Here is an 18,307-nt window from a genome sequence, read left to right on the forward strand (position 1 = left end):
AAAGACGGAAAGTAGAATGGGGGTTGCCAGGGAAATGGAGAGTTGGTGTTTCATGGGTACAGAGTTTCCGCTGGGAGAGATTTTAAAATATCTAGAGATGGATAGCGGTGGTGGTTGCATAACAATATAAATATAGTTAGTGCCACAGAACTGCACACTTAAAAATGGTTACGATGGTCAATTTTATGTTATATAGATTTTTCCACAAATAAAAAAAAAAAAAAGTAGCCTTTTCACCAGATGGCGCCGAAAGAAAAGAAGGAAGCTCCTGCCCCTCCTAAAGTGGAAGGAAGCCAAAGGGAAGGCTTTGAAGGCCAAGAAGGCAGTGTTGAAAGGCGTCCACAGCCACAAAAAAAAGAAGACTCACACGTCACTCACTTTCCGGTGACACGGCAACTCCAGAGGCTGCCCAAATATCCTCAGGAGAGCGCCCCCCGGAGAACAAGCTTGACCACTATGCTATCATCAAGTTGCCGCTGACCACTGAGTCGGCAGTGAAGAACATAGAAGAAAACAACACACTTACATTCATTGTGGATGTTAAAGCCAACAAGCACCAGATCAAGCAGGCTGTGAAGAAGCTCTATGACACTGATGTGGCCAAGGTCAGCTCCGGTTCGGCCTGATGGAGAGAAGAAGGCATATGTTCAACTGAATCCTGATTACAATGCTTTGGGTGTTGCCAACAAAATTGAGATAATCTAAACTGAGTCCAGCTGGCTGATTATGTGTGTGTATATATATATGCACAAGAAATAAATGTTTGCTTTTATTTGTCTGCTTGTGAGAGTCAGATCTTAAGAAAAGTTTACAGAAGTCAAGAGTGATGGTGATGCCACAACTGGAAAGACTAGGCACATGGAGGTTCTTGCCCCAGTGAGGGCACTGCTGCTTTCCAGCGAGGCTGTTTTCAAGCCTGAATCCTGAGCCTTTGTTCAAAGCATGTCATCTCTCCAAGGTCCTGAGCAGACCACCCGGAAGGTGCAGTGGAGATGGTTTGGGGAGGGATGGAGTCATGGCTGTGGAGTACAGCAGGGGTACCATTGGCTCAGAAGTCCTTTCTCTCTATGACAGAAACCAAACTGCTGGTTGTGTGTCTAGCGACAAACCCAGGAACCTGTGAAAATTTGAAAGCACTGAGCAACCCCTAACAAGAGCATTCCCTCAGTCCCTGATACCAAAACACCTGGCATCCCAGGTGAAAGCCTAGCTCAGCTGCCATCTCCAGGAGGGAGCCGAGGTCTCACCACAGCAACACACCTGCTATCCCATCCCTCCAAGACGCAGCAGCCCAACTGCTCCATCCAGTCCCTTCATTTCACTGCATCACTGGCCAGTGGAGTCAGTGTTTAATATACGAATGTTGGCAAATTCCATGATCACACAAATGTAAATAGCTACACCTAGTATTTGCATTTGATATATAAACATACTTGTTGTATAATGAGAATTACAGTTATCCCAGCCCAGGGTGGTATCCAACAACTCCTATGATTCACACCAGCTCCAATGCTCTGAGGACGGGATAAATACTGAACCAGGGGGACACAGTAGGCCTGGACTAGGTGGAAGGGCAGTCGACCCCAGCTCAGGGACACTGCTGGAAGCCCAGGGTGGACCACACAGGTATAGGGATTAGGAAACCAAAGACAATTGAAATGAAGTGTCCACCTTCAAGAAGTGTGAGCCTCCAGGTGCCTACAGAAAGAGCAAAAGCAGTAAGGCCCACCATCACTGACTGGGTGCCAGGCACTATCCTAATTTCATAACAGCATTTAATCCTTGCAACAATCTTTTGCAGTAGATACTGGTTATTGTCACCACATCACAAATGGGGAAACTGAGGCATGGAGCATTAGGTAACTCCCCGACACCACCCAGTTCCTCACAGCAGGTAGCCTGGGTTTTAGCCACCTGAGTCTGCAGACCTGCCATGCTGTAGGGTGCAGCCTAGTCCCGTAACCCAAGCCAGGAGGTGAAGAAGGTTTCCAGGCTGCATGAAATTCTCCTGGAGGGAGCTGATCCCATTCTGGATAGTAGATTCCAATGGAGGAAGGTAAAACCCTTAGAACTCATGAGGGCCACACTCATACTTAATAAACAAGGACCCAAGGCCAGGAAGGGACCCCGTGAAGACTCTGGTTGGGCCTTGCTGGGAGCATCCAGCTTGCTCTTCCAGATGGCTGTGAGTGTCTGGCAGAGTTTACCGCTTATGGTCACAACACAAGCAGTCTGCTTTGATGAGAAAGCCTGGCTCCAAGCCAGGGCTCACATGGCAGGTGCATGATTATTTATTAAGCGTGCAGGGTCCCAGAATCCAGCACCCAGCCTGGCCTTCCACGAGCTTTACAGGGAAGCAGCTATGCTGGGTGGTAGGAGGTAAGGAGGAAATGAGGGTTTATAGAGGTAGGAGGGAGCAACCGGGGTAGAGAGTACACTCCCTTTTTCCCTATAAAACAGCTGTTCCATTACATCCTGAATTACCCAACTCTCAATACTGTTAAAACATAAAGCTTGCATTGTTTTGGTTACTTTTAAAGGCAGTTGTAATTTTGAAGTCCATAGGTAGAGTTAGGGCAGGATTGTTTGTTTGAAGATCTGGGCCAAGACCTGCCTCCGACCTGGTCTCCATGCCCAGCTCATTGGCCTCTTCTGCCCAGAAGCCAACCTGCAGTGAGTGAGATCCAGGACGCAGGAACAAAGTCTGCCTTCACACGGGTACACTGGTGGCAGCCCCAGAAGCAAACTGCCCTTACACAAGGCCATGAGCCCCAGGCGTCGGATTCTTCCTTCTCCACACTGCTCTCTGGCGTGTTTTCCTCACCTCCCTACTTGCTCCTTTACCTTTACTTCCTATCCTTCCTGGACTCCCAGAAACACCACAGGACCGGAAGCCAGAAGACTCAGCATCTACAGACCCAGTAACTGGAAAACGCAAAGCAAGTCGGTCCACACTGTTGAACATCATTAGTTTCCAGCTCCAGAAAATGGGACCTTGGGGAAGACGGATCTGCTATACTAGTCTCACAGGCTGAGGCAGTGATCATATGAGAGCGTGGGTCCTTCAGAACCTTTTACATACTGTGCGAACGTGCCAGGACAGGAAGCCCCAGCAGAGATGGCTAATAGGTGACATCCCAGAAGAAATGTGTGACCATTTCATGGGATGTTTTCTCCAAGCTAAAGGTGATGGAACATCCTATTCATTATCTTAGACCCTAATAATTAGCTGTTCAATCAATGAGTGCATAAATGAGTAAAACCAGTTAAGGATGCATGCATCTGAAATTAACAAACACCCACTGAGCTTTCATTATGTGCCAACTGTTGTCATGGGTTTCCTTTGTGTGAAATTCAAAGACTAAATCACCTTCTAATGTAAAGGCAATAAAGAGGCAAACAACTCTGATTCAAGGCAGAGGCACTGGGGGAAAAGTAAAAAATACAGTGCAGATTCAAAAGGAGGAAAATGCTACATCATTAGGAGGTCAGGAAAGGTTCACCGGCCTTGACACAAGGACAGAATTCCAAACTGTGTCACCAAGAAAGGGTGTCCCAGGCCAAGGGAATCATCTGCCCGAAGCTATCAAGGCAGAAGACGTGGGACTTGGAGGGAGCAGTAAAACCAAAGCATAGGTGTAAGTGGAAGTGCAAGAAAAAAGTGGACACTAAACCAGGAAAATGTGATTGGATCCAAAGAACAGAGGTCTCCAAGTGTCAGCTGAGGATGTTAGATTTACTCTCAGGACAGGAATGAGTGTCTGGATTCTTCCAGGCATTGGCTGACACAACAGATTCCTTTTGCAGAAGAGCAAGTGATCAATTATGGTTTCAATTAATAATCCCCTGCCTAAACATAACTTCGTGCTCCCTGGTACAAACACTCTCTCCCAAGTGAGCAAGTCACTAGCCCCTGAAACCTAGCGATCATCACGTATTAAATGGGATTAGCAGTACCCAGATCACAGTGTTGTTCTGGGAATTAACTGTGACAAGAGCTATGCAAGTATCTGGCTTGGAGATGTGTCTTTTTGTCGAAAGTACAACAACAACTTTTTTTGGTAGGGACTTATTTGCAATGCAGACACACCTAAAATGAGGAAATACATTCCAGAATTATCTAGCTGAAGAAGACTCCATGTCATAGGTTAGGAATTTCAGGGGTGGGAGTCAGTGGCTTGCCACAGCATTGATCCCAGAGACCGGGCCTCCTGACCCCAGCGTCCTCTCTCTTGCTGCTGGTTTCTCAGAAATCAAACACAAGAGAGTGAGTAAATGCACCTGGGATGCTTCCTGCAACAGAAAAGCCTGGCCTTTCTTGCTCATCCTAATCCCCCATCCATTAAAAGTCCTGAGTGCAGATGTTAAAGACAACATTGACTAACTCTGCAAAACCGCTTTGTTGCTGACTTGCATAGAACAGAGAGTGCAGGTAGTCAACCACAAAGTCAAGAAGATCACCTTATACGGACAGAGCCTTGCCTTGACTCTGGAAGCTATATCCTATCTACCTCCCATCCCTAAATGCACAGGTGGCATGAGTTATTGAGTGTATCATTTTGCAGATTAGGAATTAATGGCTCAGAGAAATTGAACAACTACGCCAAGAACATATGGCTGGTAACCATCGATTGTCTCAGCTTCTGCAGCTTCTCAACATGCCATTGCCTTCACCAATGCTACCAGTTACCTCTGTGTTGCTGAAACCAGTGAGCACTCTTTCGGTCTCCCTCACCAAACACTTTCTTCCTAAAAGCCCTTATCGTCCCTTGGCTCTCATGACACCACACTCCTCTGGTTTGGTGCTCTCAGAACACTTCCTCGCACTGTTGTTGGTTGGCCAATCCAACTCTACTAGACCTCAGATGTTGGAGTTACCCAGGAATGCCCCCCTTGGCCCTCTCTGCTTTTCATTCTGCAGAGAGGAATTTCACGCACCCCTTTGGCATTGATTGCCTCTCTAGGCCAGCTTAGAAGCATGTATCCCTGCCTGAATGGCCCATGCACTTCTCAACCTCCACAAACCCAAAGCCCAACTCACTGTCTGCAGCTTGTCCTTGTAAATCACAGCTCCATCTACCTGAAATGATTCTGGCTTGAGTCTTCTCTCTCCTCCACTTCCTACACAAAAATAAACCTTTTCATTCCTCCTTCTAAGTATTAATAGCTCTTAAACCTTCAATTCTACCATCCTCACCACCACCCTGCCTCTTATACTGGACTCATCTGGTAGCCTCCTAACTGGGCTCCCTGCAGCTACTCACATCTTCTTCCAAATCAGCCTCCACAAAGCAACCAGGCTGATGTTTTCAAAATGTAAATGGGACCATGGTACTCTCTTAAAATCTTTTGATAGGTGTCCAAATGAATGACTGGATAAACAAAATGTAGTATATACAGACAATGAAATAGTATTCAGCCTTAGAAGAAAGGAAATGCTCACATGGATGAGCCTTGAGGACATTGTGCTCAGTAAAAGAAGCCAGACACAAAAGGACAAATACCGTGTGATTCCATTCAGATGAGGCACCTACACTAGTTAAATTCACAGAGATAGAAAGTATAGCTGGGGTTACCAGGGGCTGGGAGAGAGGAAAGTGGGAGTTACTGTTTAATGGGTATGGAGTTTCAGTTTTCCAAGACAAAAAAGTTCTGGAGATGGATGATGATGATGCCTGCACAACAATGTGAGTGTACTTAATGCCACTGGACTACACACTTAAACATTGTTAAAATGGTAAATTTTGTGTTATGTGTATTTTGCCACAATATTTAAAAATAAAAGAAACTGTTCAATGGTTTCCCCTTGCCCCTGTAGAAAAGTTCCACATTGCCAGGCATGGCAGTTCACGCCTGTAATCCCAGCATCTGGAAGTCTGAGCAGGCAGATCTCTTGAGCCCAGGAGTTCAAAACCAGCCTGGGCAACATGGTAAAACCCCACCTGCCCACACACAAAAAAAAGAAACAAAAAATTAGCCAGGAGTGGTGGCACTCGCCTGTAGTCCTAGCTTCTTGGGAGGCTGAGGTAGGGCCTGGAAATCTCTTGAGCCTGCGACGTAAAGGCTGCAGTGGGCCATGATCAGGCCACTGCACTCCAGCCTGGGTAACAGAGAAAGACCATGTCTCAAAAAAAGAAAAGAAAAGAAAACTTCCCCATCCTTGGCAGGGTTCCCCAGGCATGGTGGGCAAGCCCCTGAGCCTGCTATCCTCCTCTCCCCGTTTTTCAGGACCAGCTGCAATGCACTTTGCTAGTTCCTGACATGGATGGCCTCTGAGGGCCTGTGTCCTCTGCCCAGAGTGCTCACTGCCCCTCTCTCCCTGCACCATTCCTTTTGCCTGAACAGCTTCTGCTCAGCTTTTAAACCCCAACTTCAACACCCCAAGCTCTGAAGGGACTTCCTTCACACCCAAATGATGTCACGACCCTGGATTCACATGAATACTATTCCTTGTGCTGTGCCTGCAAGAGATTTAACACCCACAAAATTATTTAACGCTTGTATGCCAAGCTGAGAATGAGACCTGTCTCTGTCTCGTCCGTGTGTGTGTGTGTTTATAGTGCCAGGCACAGCATTGATAAAAGTCCTTCCAGGCCTACTGTTGGATCACAGAAGAGGCACCATGCTCACTGTTTTCCTGAGTCCAAGCCTTCCGTCTATGTGGCTTTGACTCTGCTAAGTCCCTTGATGACTGTGGACTTCCTACCCGACTTCCTGTGATGTGGAAGCATCGACACCGTGCAAGCTCTTGGCCAACGTCGTCTCATCTGACTCCACCAACAGCCCTCCGTTCTTCAGAGGAGGGATGGTCACAAATTGCCCCAGGTCACATTGAGAGAGCAGGAATGCCAACACGTTTTTTCACCACCAGAGTCCTGCTGTGTCTCTAAGATTTGATTCCTTGACTTTGCAGTCTCTGAGGATAACACCGTAATAGTGTCCAGCATCCCCTACCCACTCTTCAAGCTACCTCTAAATGCCACTTCCCCAACAGCGCCTTTCCTAAGCCCCATGAGGCACTCTTCCCCTCAGCTCCCAGAGGAGGCTTCTAGAGCCAGTATTGATCTAGCCATGGGTGCGACTTGTTTCTCTGATGCACCCACAAGCCTGCAAGCTCCTTGGGGACAGAAGCCAGGTCTTCATCTCTGCTTTCTCCAAATCTAGCCCAGCCCCTGCATACAGAAGATACTTATTATTAACATGGGTTGAATAAATAAATCAAAGGGTAATGTGCCTAACCTACTCAAGCCCGTTTCTTCTTCTGGGAAGAGGGGATAAATAATTCTTGCACGACCTGCTTCACATGGTTGTCATAAAGTTGGAAATGAGAGAAGGTGTTTCCTTCACTTAAAAGTACCGCTGAATATAAGATTCACAATTCATTACCCACTTTTCAGAGGAGAATCAGGGGAAGGGGAGAGAAGACCACATTAATTATTTACATCAATTATAAGATTCACCTTACCTTCAAAATGCTAAAATTGAAAAAGCGTACATTCATGCATCCTATCAATACATCAAGATATGTAAAACCATGAAGCAGTGACATTGTGTGAGTTGTGGCCATTTGGGGGGTTTGTTAAAAAGACAGATCCTGGAGCCTCATTATTGAAAATTCTGATTCAAGGGTGATTTTGGGGGGTGAAAAATCATCAGGTGATTTCGATGAGCTGCCTAGTTTGGAAACTGGTCCCTAAAAAAGACATAAAATTTACCCTCTTCTTCTAAAAAGGAGGAAACTGGGGGTAGCAGATAACCCAGAGCTTGTCACACAGATCGGGCACAGGCAGTTCCACAAAACCCTGACTCCAGCTTCCCCTCCAACTCTTCACTGGGGCTTCCCACCAGGCCACTGCGCCTCCTTCTGGCTCCAGTTCAGACTTTACCAGAGGCTGATGACTTCAACAATTCCAGACTCCTGACATCATTGGTTGTTCTCATTTCTGCAAAACCAATGAACAAACCACTCACAGGAAAAAGCCAGTTACAGCAGGCTGCAGTCTGGGGGGATTTCAGATGGGAGCTGATAGTTGCACACACAAAACTGGTTTTACTTCCTTTAGGGTCTAGTAACCCTTTTACTCCACACTCCAGACAAACCATCTGAACACATGATCCCTTGAGTTGCTGAAATGCTTCCAATTGCCTTTGTTTTCAACAAGGTTAAAACAGCATGAAACAACCCGGCTGGCATTTGGCAGAGGACCACCATGATTCCCTTTTGTGTGAAACAAAAAGAAGTCCCCGAAAGTCAAGGACCTTGGAGAGCCCGACGTATGCTCAGATTTTTGTTTGTTTGTTTTTGTTTTTCTTTATTTGTTTTATTTTTAATTGATACAAAATAATTGTACATATGTATGAGTTACACTGTGATACTGATATATGTACACCTTGTGTAATGATCAGTAAGCCAGACACAGAGAGACAAATACCGCCTGATCTCACTCATATGCAGAAACTAAAAAGTGGATCTCACAAAAGCAGAGAGGAGAATAGCCTTATCTGAGACTGGGGAGGGGAGGGGGAGAAGGGGATGGGGAGGGGTTGGTCAATGGGCACAAAGTTACTATTAAACAGGAAGAAAACGTTCTGGTGCTCTACTGCCCAGTAGGGTGATTATAGTTGACAATGGTGTATTGTATATTTCAAAATAGCTAGATTCTGAGATTCTGAGAAACCAGGGCCAGGCTCAGGGGTGAAAAGGGACTGCCCGGACTCTCGGGCAGCACCACCCACCCCAGCCAAGTGGGATTGACTGGGTCCGGTGCCAGGACAGATGCAGGCATTGTCGCCTCACTTCAGAGGCTCAGGGAAGCCTCTGGTTGTCCCTCTTTTAGCGTTCACGCTGTCACTTTGAACAAATCTCTTTACGCTCTGCAATTAACTTCTATATCTGTAAATGATCTGATGATGTTGAGCTACATTAGTTCTACCTTTCCTTTTATTAACTGCCAGAAACTGTCTGTCGCACGAAAGCCATTCAGGAGGCCTGGCCCGTGGAGGAAATGGCTATGGCTATGAAGTGGGCTAGGGTGTCGAGGGCAGCCTTGTTGGTATTGGCAGAAACCCTAAGTCCCAGGGACTCCTGGAAACTCCCTGGAGTAGACACTGGCTACGTCCTTCCAGCTAAGATATTATGAGACTGTGATTCTGATGGGCAGTAAATGACAATTCGGGGCATAACTGGGAGAAGCTGATTGCCTTGTTTGGCTCAACACTTCCCCAGCAGAGGTGGGCTCTGGGTCCCATCTGTCAGAGCACAGTTGCAACTCCCTGGGAGGTACAGGTTGGTCATGACTCTAAATGCTACCCTTTACCAAGTGTGTTTCTACTGCAGTGGGGGAAACCATCCAACACTCATTCTGGAAAGAATATTAGAGGCATTGCAACACATCCTGGGAGGATTGCTGGGGAGCTAGGGTGGACATTAAGACCATCCACCTCTTTGCCACCTCTAAGGCTTTTTTATTAGGTATCAGAATGGGATGTGGATGTAGAACAAAAATAGGCTGCCCGATAAAGCTTTTTCTGAATTGTAGAATTACTACAGGCTTTGTGTTTCTTCAAAGTGTATGTAATGTCTCCAACCTGGCTAACAAAAAGGTTGTTATGCAAATTATGAATTATAATATCATGGTCACTTTTTTTTTACATTTTGCCTTCATATTTCAGAAAGGAATTGAAACAGAAATTATCTGTAAATAGAATTTGCTTCTCTAGAAATCCTTTGAAACCCTTTGAAAGCACCAAGTACCTGTAGATTCACAGTGTAAGTCTGAGCTACTTGCATCACCTCCATAAGGTACACCGACATGACGCATTCGTGTATCTCCAATGTGGCCCAAACGTGGCACGGAAAGCCAGGATTCTACTGCTGGCTCCCTTTGGAGCCACGTTGCTCAGTAAGGCCACCACTTGGGCCAATGCCCATCACTGGACCTATCGTTTTTTACTCGAAGGAGTGGACGTTGTGATTATATTCAAAATAGAAGAGACTGAAATATTTTATTACACTGAACAATTCTATCCTGCAGAACAAACAAAAAACGTCATAAGCCAGGTTGAATGATAAAGTGGAGAAAACATCGGTAACATATATGAAAAGCAAAAGCACTGATTTCAAAGAATAAAAAAAGCTGCAAAACAATTTTTAAAAATGATCCAATGGTCAATTGACAGACAAAACTGACCAAGGAAATGCAATGCAAACAAAATAGCAAAGAAACAACGAGAGGCACAGATCCATCCTTCCCTAAGTCACCTGGTCCCACAGCTCCTCCTGCTCCTACCATGCTTCCTCTAAAGTGGCCCCAGAGCTGCATGTTAAGAAATATCCATCTGCCATCCTTCTTCCAGTGTGGTGTGTAATCATTATAATATGACCCACCATTCATGGACAACTTCTGCTCTCTGTGTCCTGTGCTCCACTTTCTATTCATTTTTCTCATCTAATAATCACAACATCCCAACTCGTCCCCTATACAGAAGACAAGGATGATGATGACTGCTGAGATGCCTTTTCAGTGGCTAGCCTAGGATTCGAACCCAACCCTGTCTGGTTCTTTCTTTTGCCAGGGTCTCTCAACCTTGGCACAACTAACATTTGGGCGACAATTCTTTACCATAGGAGGCCATCCTGTGCCTTGTAGCATGTTTAGCAGCATCCCTGACCTCTCGTAACCAGACGCTCATAGTACTCCCTTCCCAAGCTGCGGCAGAAAAAGTGTCTCCAGACATCACCAAAGTCCCCTGAGTGGCAAAAATCACCCCTGGTTAAAAACCACTGCTTTCAACTATGTTTTCAACCCTGCTGCCCTAGTTTCACCCCAGATCCACAAGAAACCCAGTGATCCTCCAGGGCCCTTGTCAGGTGGGTGTGGAAACACATAAGTCATTTAAAATAAAGTATTTATTGTCTGTCTCTCCTCAGCCCACAGTAAAGTTGTTGAGATAAGGAACTATGTCTCTAATTCACCCTAGCACGGTGCCTGGCAGATAGCCAGTGTCCAAGATGTTCATAATGTATAAATGAATGGATAAACCCAGGCCAGTATGAATGGTAATATTGGAAACAGGTGCAAGCCTATACTTTTTTTTTTTTTTTGCATGTGATTGTAAATTAGTAAACCTTGTGGAGAACAAATTGGCAACATGTATTAAAATTTTAAAGGTGAAACCCCTTTAAACTTTCAGCCAACAATTGCAAGCCTAAGAATTAATGCAGTAAACTCCATATCACCTACCTCAGGAAAACCCACCAGTGAGTTGCCCAAATCAAGTTATTTATCCTCATGGTTCCCTGTGCTTTGTTTTCATAATATTTATCATCAAAATAATTAAATAGGCTCACTAGTCCTCCTCCTTTAAAGCAGGGACAAGCATTTACAGGTTCTTAGTATATATTTGTTACATAAGTAATAATTTATATGAGTAACTATAACAAGTAAATATATGTATATACATACATTTGCTATTATAACAGTGATTACTGCACCACTCTTATAGTAGTAAAAAAAATAGAAATAATCTAATGTCCATTTACAGGAATGTGGTTAAAAAGTATTCTACTGAGCATCTGTATATCTTCTTTGGACAAATGTCTATTTTGCCCATTTTTAACTCATGTTGGGTTGTTGTTGAGTTTTAGGAACTCTTTATATATCTGGACATAAAAATATTGTCAGACATAAAATCTGCAAATATTTGCTCCCATTCTACGACTTGCCTTTTTATTCAATTAATAGTGTACTTTGATGCACAAAAGTATTTTTTAAATTTTGATGAAGATCAATTTATCTATTTTCTCTTTTATTGTCTGTGTGTTTGGTGTCATATCCAAGAAATCATTGCCAAATCTATTATCATGAAGTTTTTCCCCTATGTTTTCTTCTAAGAATTTTGTACTTGTAGTTTTTATGTTTGGGTCTTTGATCCATTTTGAGTTAATTTTTGTATATGCTATTAGCTAAGGGTCCAACTTCATTCTTTTGCATGTGAATATCCAATCTTCCCAGCACCGTTTGTCGAAAAGATTGTTTTTTCTCCCTTTCAGTGGTAGTGACACCCTTGTTGGAAATCATTTGACCACACGTGCAAAAATTTAATGCTGGGCTTTCTATTCTATCCCACTATTTACATATCTGTCTTTATGCTAGTACCACGCTGTTTTGATTATTGTTCCTTTGTAGTGAGTTTTAAAGTCAGGAAGTATGAATCCTCCAAATTCGTTCTTCTTTTTCAAGATTGTTTTGGCTATTTAGAGTTCCTTGACATTTTCTACAAATTTTAAGATAGACTTTCTATTTCTGCCAAAAAAAAGTCATTGAGATTTTTTATAGGGATTGCATTGTATCAGTAGATCACATTGGGTAATAAGCACATGAAAAGTTATACATGAGGCACAGTCAGAAATTCACATATAACTTTCAACTCCCCAAAAACTTAACTACTAATAGCCTACTGTTAACCAGAAGGCTTATCAATAAAATAAAATATTAATTAACATACATTTTCTATGTTATATGTCTTATATAAGATATTCTTACAATAAACTAAGCTAGAGACAAAAGTTATTAAGGAAAATGTAAGGAAGATAATATATATTTACTCTTCATTAAGTGGAAGAGGATAATCATAAAGGTCTTCATCCTCATCATCTTCACATCGAGTGGGTTGAGGAGGAGGAAGTGGAGGAGGGGTTGGTCTTGCTGTCTCAGGGGTGACAGAGGTGGAAGAAAATCCATGTGTAAATGGACCTGTACAGTTCAGCCCTGAGTTGTTCAAGGATCAACTGAAAATGCATGCATTATAAAAATGAATTTGATCTACAAATATTGAAAGATACACAACTGCTGGGTGGAAAGGAAAAAAAAGCAAGCTGCATATCAGTATTACAATGTGTTTTCTTTTTACAATCTGTAAAGTATTAAAGTGTACATGAATAGATACCTCTATGTGTGTAGAATAGAATGTCATTAACTGAGAGAAACCCAACTGGTAGCAATCTGTTTATCCATGAAAAACAGGATTCAAGGCAACTTTCCTTTTCTGCTGATACACATCAGTATTGTTTTAACTTTTTGCAGCACATATATTATTTTTATAAAGAAAATATATTATCTACAAATAATAAATATTTACTTTATTTGCAAATAAAGACAACAAAACCAACAACAGGGAAGACTTTGAAGACCAGCGCTCCCAGAGCCATCAGCTCTGCTGCGCTTGCTGTGTTCCCTGGTGTCTGAGGTCACTCTCCTTGGCACTGGGATGTCCTGCCTGCAAAAGAGAGGATGACACGCAACCCCCTCTGCTGATGGCTTGGGTCAGTTCTGGACGTACCACTCATTACCTGTACATTACTTTCTGTCAGTCTAGGTGTACCATCTAGGATGGGGTGATGATGACCTCATAATATGGAAAAGACTAGAAATAAGCATGGTAAGAAGTAGCACTAATTGAACACTCCTCATCTGTGCACATAAATATATTAAACCCACAGGATCCTCTGGTGTTTGACAGTTTACCATTCCTACTAGCAGCGGGACAGGTAAGTGCCAGACCCAGCAGGCCCTGCCTCTCCACAGAGGCACAGAGCTGAATCCATCCTGTCTGACTCAGGGGCTGGCTCAGCTCCCATCAAACACAGCCTCTCATGGTCCTGAGGACTAGACGCATTCACAGTGGCATCGCACCTGGCTGGGGCAGTGCTCGGTGAGGCTGTGTCCTTCGTTTTCCTTCCTTGTGGCATTGAGGAGCTAGCTCCAACCTACGCCGGTGGAACTGACTCTCTGAGGAGCTCCTGAGATGGGACTGAAACCGGCTCAGCCCCATCATGCGAGGACTGTGTCCTGTTGACCTTGAAGGTGGCAGGCACTGCCCTACACAGCTTCTGTCCTGCCCCAGACCCCCTCCCCTCTGCACACTCAGGTCTCGTGCTCCAGAGCTGTGACAAGCACCTGACACAAACAGCTTCTGCTCTGGGCAGCTGCCAGTGGCATGGCCTGTGAGGCCAGCAGTCAAGGACGTGCCTTTAACAGACCTCCTAAATCTACTGCAAGTGGCCAGGTGCAATGGCTCACGCCTGGAATCCCAGCTTCTTGGGAGGCTGAGGCACGAGAATTGCTTGAACCCGGGAGGCAGAGGTTGCGGTGAGTCGAGATCACGCCACTGCATTCCAGTCTAGGTGACACTGTGTGAGAGTCTGCCTAAAAAAAAAAAAAAAAAAAAAAAAAAGACCAGGCACAGTGACTCACGCCTGTAATTCCAGCACTTTGGGAGGCTCAGGCAGACGAATCACAAGGTCAAGAGATCAAGACCACCCTGGCTAACACGGTGAAACCCCATCTCCTAAAACTACAAAATGCTTGAGGTGTGGTGGTGGGTGCCGCATGATCCCAGACTACTGGGAGAGCAAGGCAGGAGAAATGGCATGAACCCTAGGAGGCAGAGAGGTTGCAGTGAGCTGAGATCGCACCACTGCACTGCAGCCTGGGCTACAGAGCGAGACTCTGTCTCAAAAAAAAAAAAAAAAAATCTACCACAGGTAAGGGAATAAGGAATTGTGTTCACCACTTATGGAACTTGCACAGTCTCAAACCAAAACAAAGCATCCATGACTTAAAACCTTAAGTTCCTCCCTGAAGAGGAAGCCCCCATAGGGGTGAGGGTAACAGGAGGTTGGGGTGCTGCTAGGAATGGAGTCCCCGGAGTTTTGATGTCCTAGAAGAAATGAAGAGTTCACCAAGAATACAGATAACACTTGCATAAGTCTAACCAGCTGCCAAAACAATGTGCCACAGGCTGGGTAAATGCAAGTTTATTTCTCATGGTTCCAGAGGCTGGAAGCTCAAGATGAAGACGAAGGCTGATTCGGTTCCTGGTGAGGACCACTTCTTGGTTTGTGCATCACGCCTTCTTGCCATGTCCCAGAGCTCTGATGTCTCTTCCTCTAACTAGAAGGCCACCGGTCCTATGCCCTCATTTAGCCTAATTACCTCCTTAAATATCCTTGCATGTATTTATGCAAGCAGGGAATGTGTTCCATCCATAGCAACACTCTTCTGTTTATTCATTTCTTCCAAAATAGTCACTGATTATCTATGCCAGACCCTGAACCCTCCAGTGAGGGGAGATCGCTGAGATCCCACTCGGCTCCTCCCCTCTGTCAGCCTTCACTGATGACTGGAGGGAGAGACCAGCATGCAGAGAGCCAGAAATCCAGCCCCTTCCATCCAGGGCCAGAAATCCAGCTCCTTCCATCCAGGGCCAGAAATCCAGCTATTTCCACCCAGGGTCAGAAATCCAGCTCCTTCCATCCAGGGTCAGAAATCCAGCTCCTTCCATCCAGGGTCAGAATCCAGCTCCTTCCATCCAGGGTCAGAAATCCAGCTATTTCCACCCAGGGTCAGAAATCCAGCTCCTTCCATCCAGGGTCAGAAATCCAGCTCCTTCCATCCAGGGCCAGAAATCCAGCTCCTTCCACCCAGGGTCAGAATCCAGCTCCTTCCATCCAGGGTCAGAAATCCAGCTCCTCCCATCCAGGGTTAGAAATCTAGCACCTTCCATCCAGGGCCAGAAATCCAGCTCCTTCCATCCAGGGCAGAAACTCAGCTCCTTCTATCTGCCAGTGGAGGATGGTTGACTTTAGCTTAATTCCTCTCAAATTCCTGTCTCCTTTCTTCCCCCTTCCCCATATTGTGTAAGACCCTAATGGCTCCTAGGCCCCTTCCTGGGTCTTCCCAAGTCCAAGGTCACACCCTCTCCATGCATCCTCGACATCTCCACATTAGACTAGTTCTAAAATGGCAACAGGTTCATTTAATTCCTCTCCCAAAGTCTCCCTATTGCCTAAGAAGAAAACCAAAGCTGCTCAAAAGCCTAAATGTGCACCCTTCACACACACACAAGCCTAGTGCATGCACACAACAAAACCTAAATACACGCACACAAACACGCAAGCCAAAATGCACACACACACACAAAAGCCTAAATGCACACACACGCCCAGACACAAACCTAAATGCACATACACACACACAAGCCAAAATGCACACACACACAAATCTAAATGCACACACACAAAAGCCTAAATGCACACACACAAACACACAAGCCTAAATGCAAACACACAAAAGACTAAATGCACACACACAAACACACAAGCCTAAATGCACACACGCAAAAGCCTAAATGCACACACGCAAAAGCCTAAATGTGCACCACATGCACACAAAGATAGAAGCCTAAATGCACACCACACACAAGCCTTAATGCACACCACACACACACGCTCACACCTCCTATATAGGCCTTGGTCCCTGCTCTCCTGAGATGTCCATGGTCCTCCCATCACACTTTCATCTACTCGGCCCCCATCTGCTCTACAACCTCATCCCAGGTGTCATTTCCTCCGTTAGACTGTCATTCATCACAGGTGGGTCAGTGGCCTCATCCCTGGGCTGTCAAGGGCGTGTGCACTTTCTGCCGCCACATCCCCCATCAGTCTCCTTCGTCAGCACCCACCCACAAAGGCCACACCTTTGTCAACTGTGAGTGATGAAGCCAGGACTCTAGCCGGTCTCACTGCAATGATTTATGTGAAAGTAGATGCCGCATTCTGTTTGCATGTGGTTTCTCCTGGGCACATGGCATGGGGACCTGGCCTCCTTACGATCTCACCTGGACTTCCACGCCTTCAGAGCTGACTACCACGTCTCACTCCTCAAGAGAGCCCAGGAGTGAACTCTGCTCTCCAGCATCACCCTGCTGATGGATATGAGTGGAACAGGATGATGCCCCCGACACTAGGACTAAAATGACCTTCTTCTAGCACCATCACAGGATGCTTGAAATCCTGAAAACGTAACCTTAAAAAGCAAAGTGTTTCTTTTCAAAAGAAGACATTTATGCAGCCAACAGACACATGAAAAAATGCTCATCATCACTGGCCATCAGAGAAATGCAAATAAAAACCACAATGAGATACCATCCACACCAGTTAGAATGGCAATCATTAAAAAATCAGGAAACAACAGGTGCTGTAGAGGATGTGGAGAAATAGGAACACTTTTACACTGTTGGTGGGACTGTAAACTAGTTCAACCATTGTGGAACACAGTGTGGCAATTCCTCAAGGATCTAGAACTAGAAATACCATTTGACCCAGCCATCCCATTACTGGGTATATACCCAAAGGATTATAAATCATGCTGCTATAAAGACACACACACACGTATGTTTATTGCAGCACTATTCACAATAGTAAAGACTCGTAGTCAACCCAAATGTCCATTAATGATAGACTGGATTAAGAAAATGTGGCACATATACACCATGGAATACTATGCAGCCATAAAAAAGGATGAGTTCGTGTCCTTTGTAGGGACATGGACGAAGCTGGAAACCATCATTCTCAGCAAAGACAGGAAACCAAATACTGCATGTTCTCACTCATAGATGGGAATTGAACAATGAGAACACTTGGACACAGGGTGGGTAACATCATACACTGGGGTCTGTCATGGGGTGGGGGAAGGGATAGCATTAGGAGATATACCTAAATGACGAGTTAATGGGTGCAGCACACCAACATGGCACATGTATACATATGTAACAAACCTGCATGTTGTGCACATGTACCCTAGAACTTAAAGTATAATAAAAAAATAAATAAATAAAAATAAATTTAAAAAATAAAGCAAAATGTTTTTCAGGTTCAGAGCAGAAAACGTCAGTCCTGAAAATCAGGATTCCAGGGTTTAGATTCCTTCCCCTCCCAGGATCTCCAGACGCCATCGGACCTCACATGGTGCCCAGCAGCATCTGAGATTTTTTACTTTATTATCTTGTAAACCCCCAAAATTTGAGGCAGGTCTCATTTAATTTAGAAAGTTTATTTTGCCAAGGTTGAGGATGTGCCTGTGACACAGCCTCAAGAGGTCCTGACAACATGTGCCCAAGGTGGTCGGGGCACAGCTCGGTTTTACACATTTTAGGGAGACATGAGATATCAATCAATATGTAAGAAGTACATTAGTTCTGTCCAGAAAGGCAGAGACAGCTCAAAGTAAGGCCCCCCACACTGGGGGCTTCCAGGTCACAGATATGTGAGAGACAGATGGTTGCATTTTTTTTGTTTTATTTTATCTTATTTTATTTTTGAGACGGAGTGCGGTTTTGTGACCCAGACTGGAGCGCAGTGGTGCAATCTCGGCTCACTACAACCAACATGTCCCGGGTTCAAGCAATTCTCCTGCCTCAGCCTCTCGAGTAGCTGGGATTACAGGTATGTGCTACCACACCCAGT

At 44.9% G+C, this 18,307-nt stretch overlaps 1 long non-coding RNA gene across 1 annotated transcript in view; it reads right to left on the bottom strand.

The window, feature by feature from the left end:
- Nucleotides 1-212: 212 nt before the first annotated feature.
- Nucleotides 213-18,307, bottom strand: part of LOC103886597 — a 58,723-nt gene continuing 40,628 nt past the window's right edge. The window contains exon 3 of the long non-coding RNA XR_004185729.1: nt 213-622. This is a non-coding gene — a long non-coding RNA (uncharacterized LOC103886597). The remainder of the gene's footprint in view (nt 623-18,307) is intronic.

Source organism: Papio anubis, chromosome 8 (genome assembly GCF_008728515.1).
Source record: "Papio anubis isolate 15944 chromosome 8, Panubis1.0, whole genome shotgun sequence".
Classification (NCBI taxonomy): domain Eukaryota; kingdom Metazoa; phylum Chordata; class Mammalia; order Primates; family Cercopithecidae; genus Papio; species Papio anubis.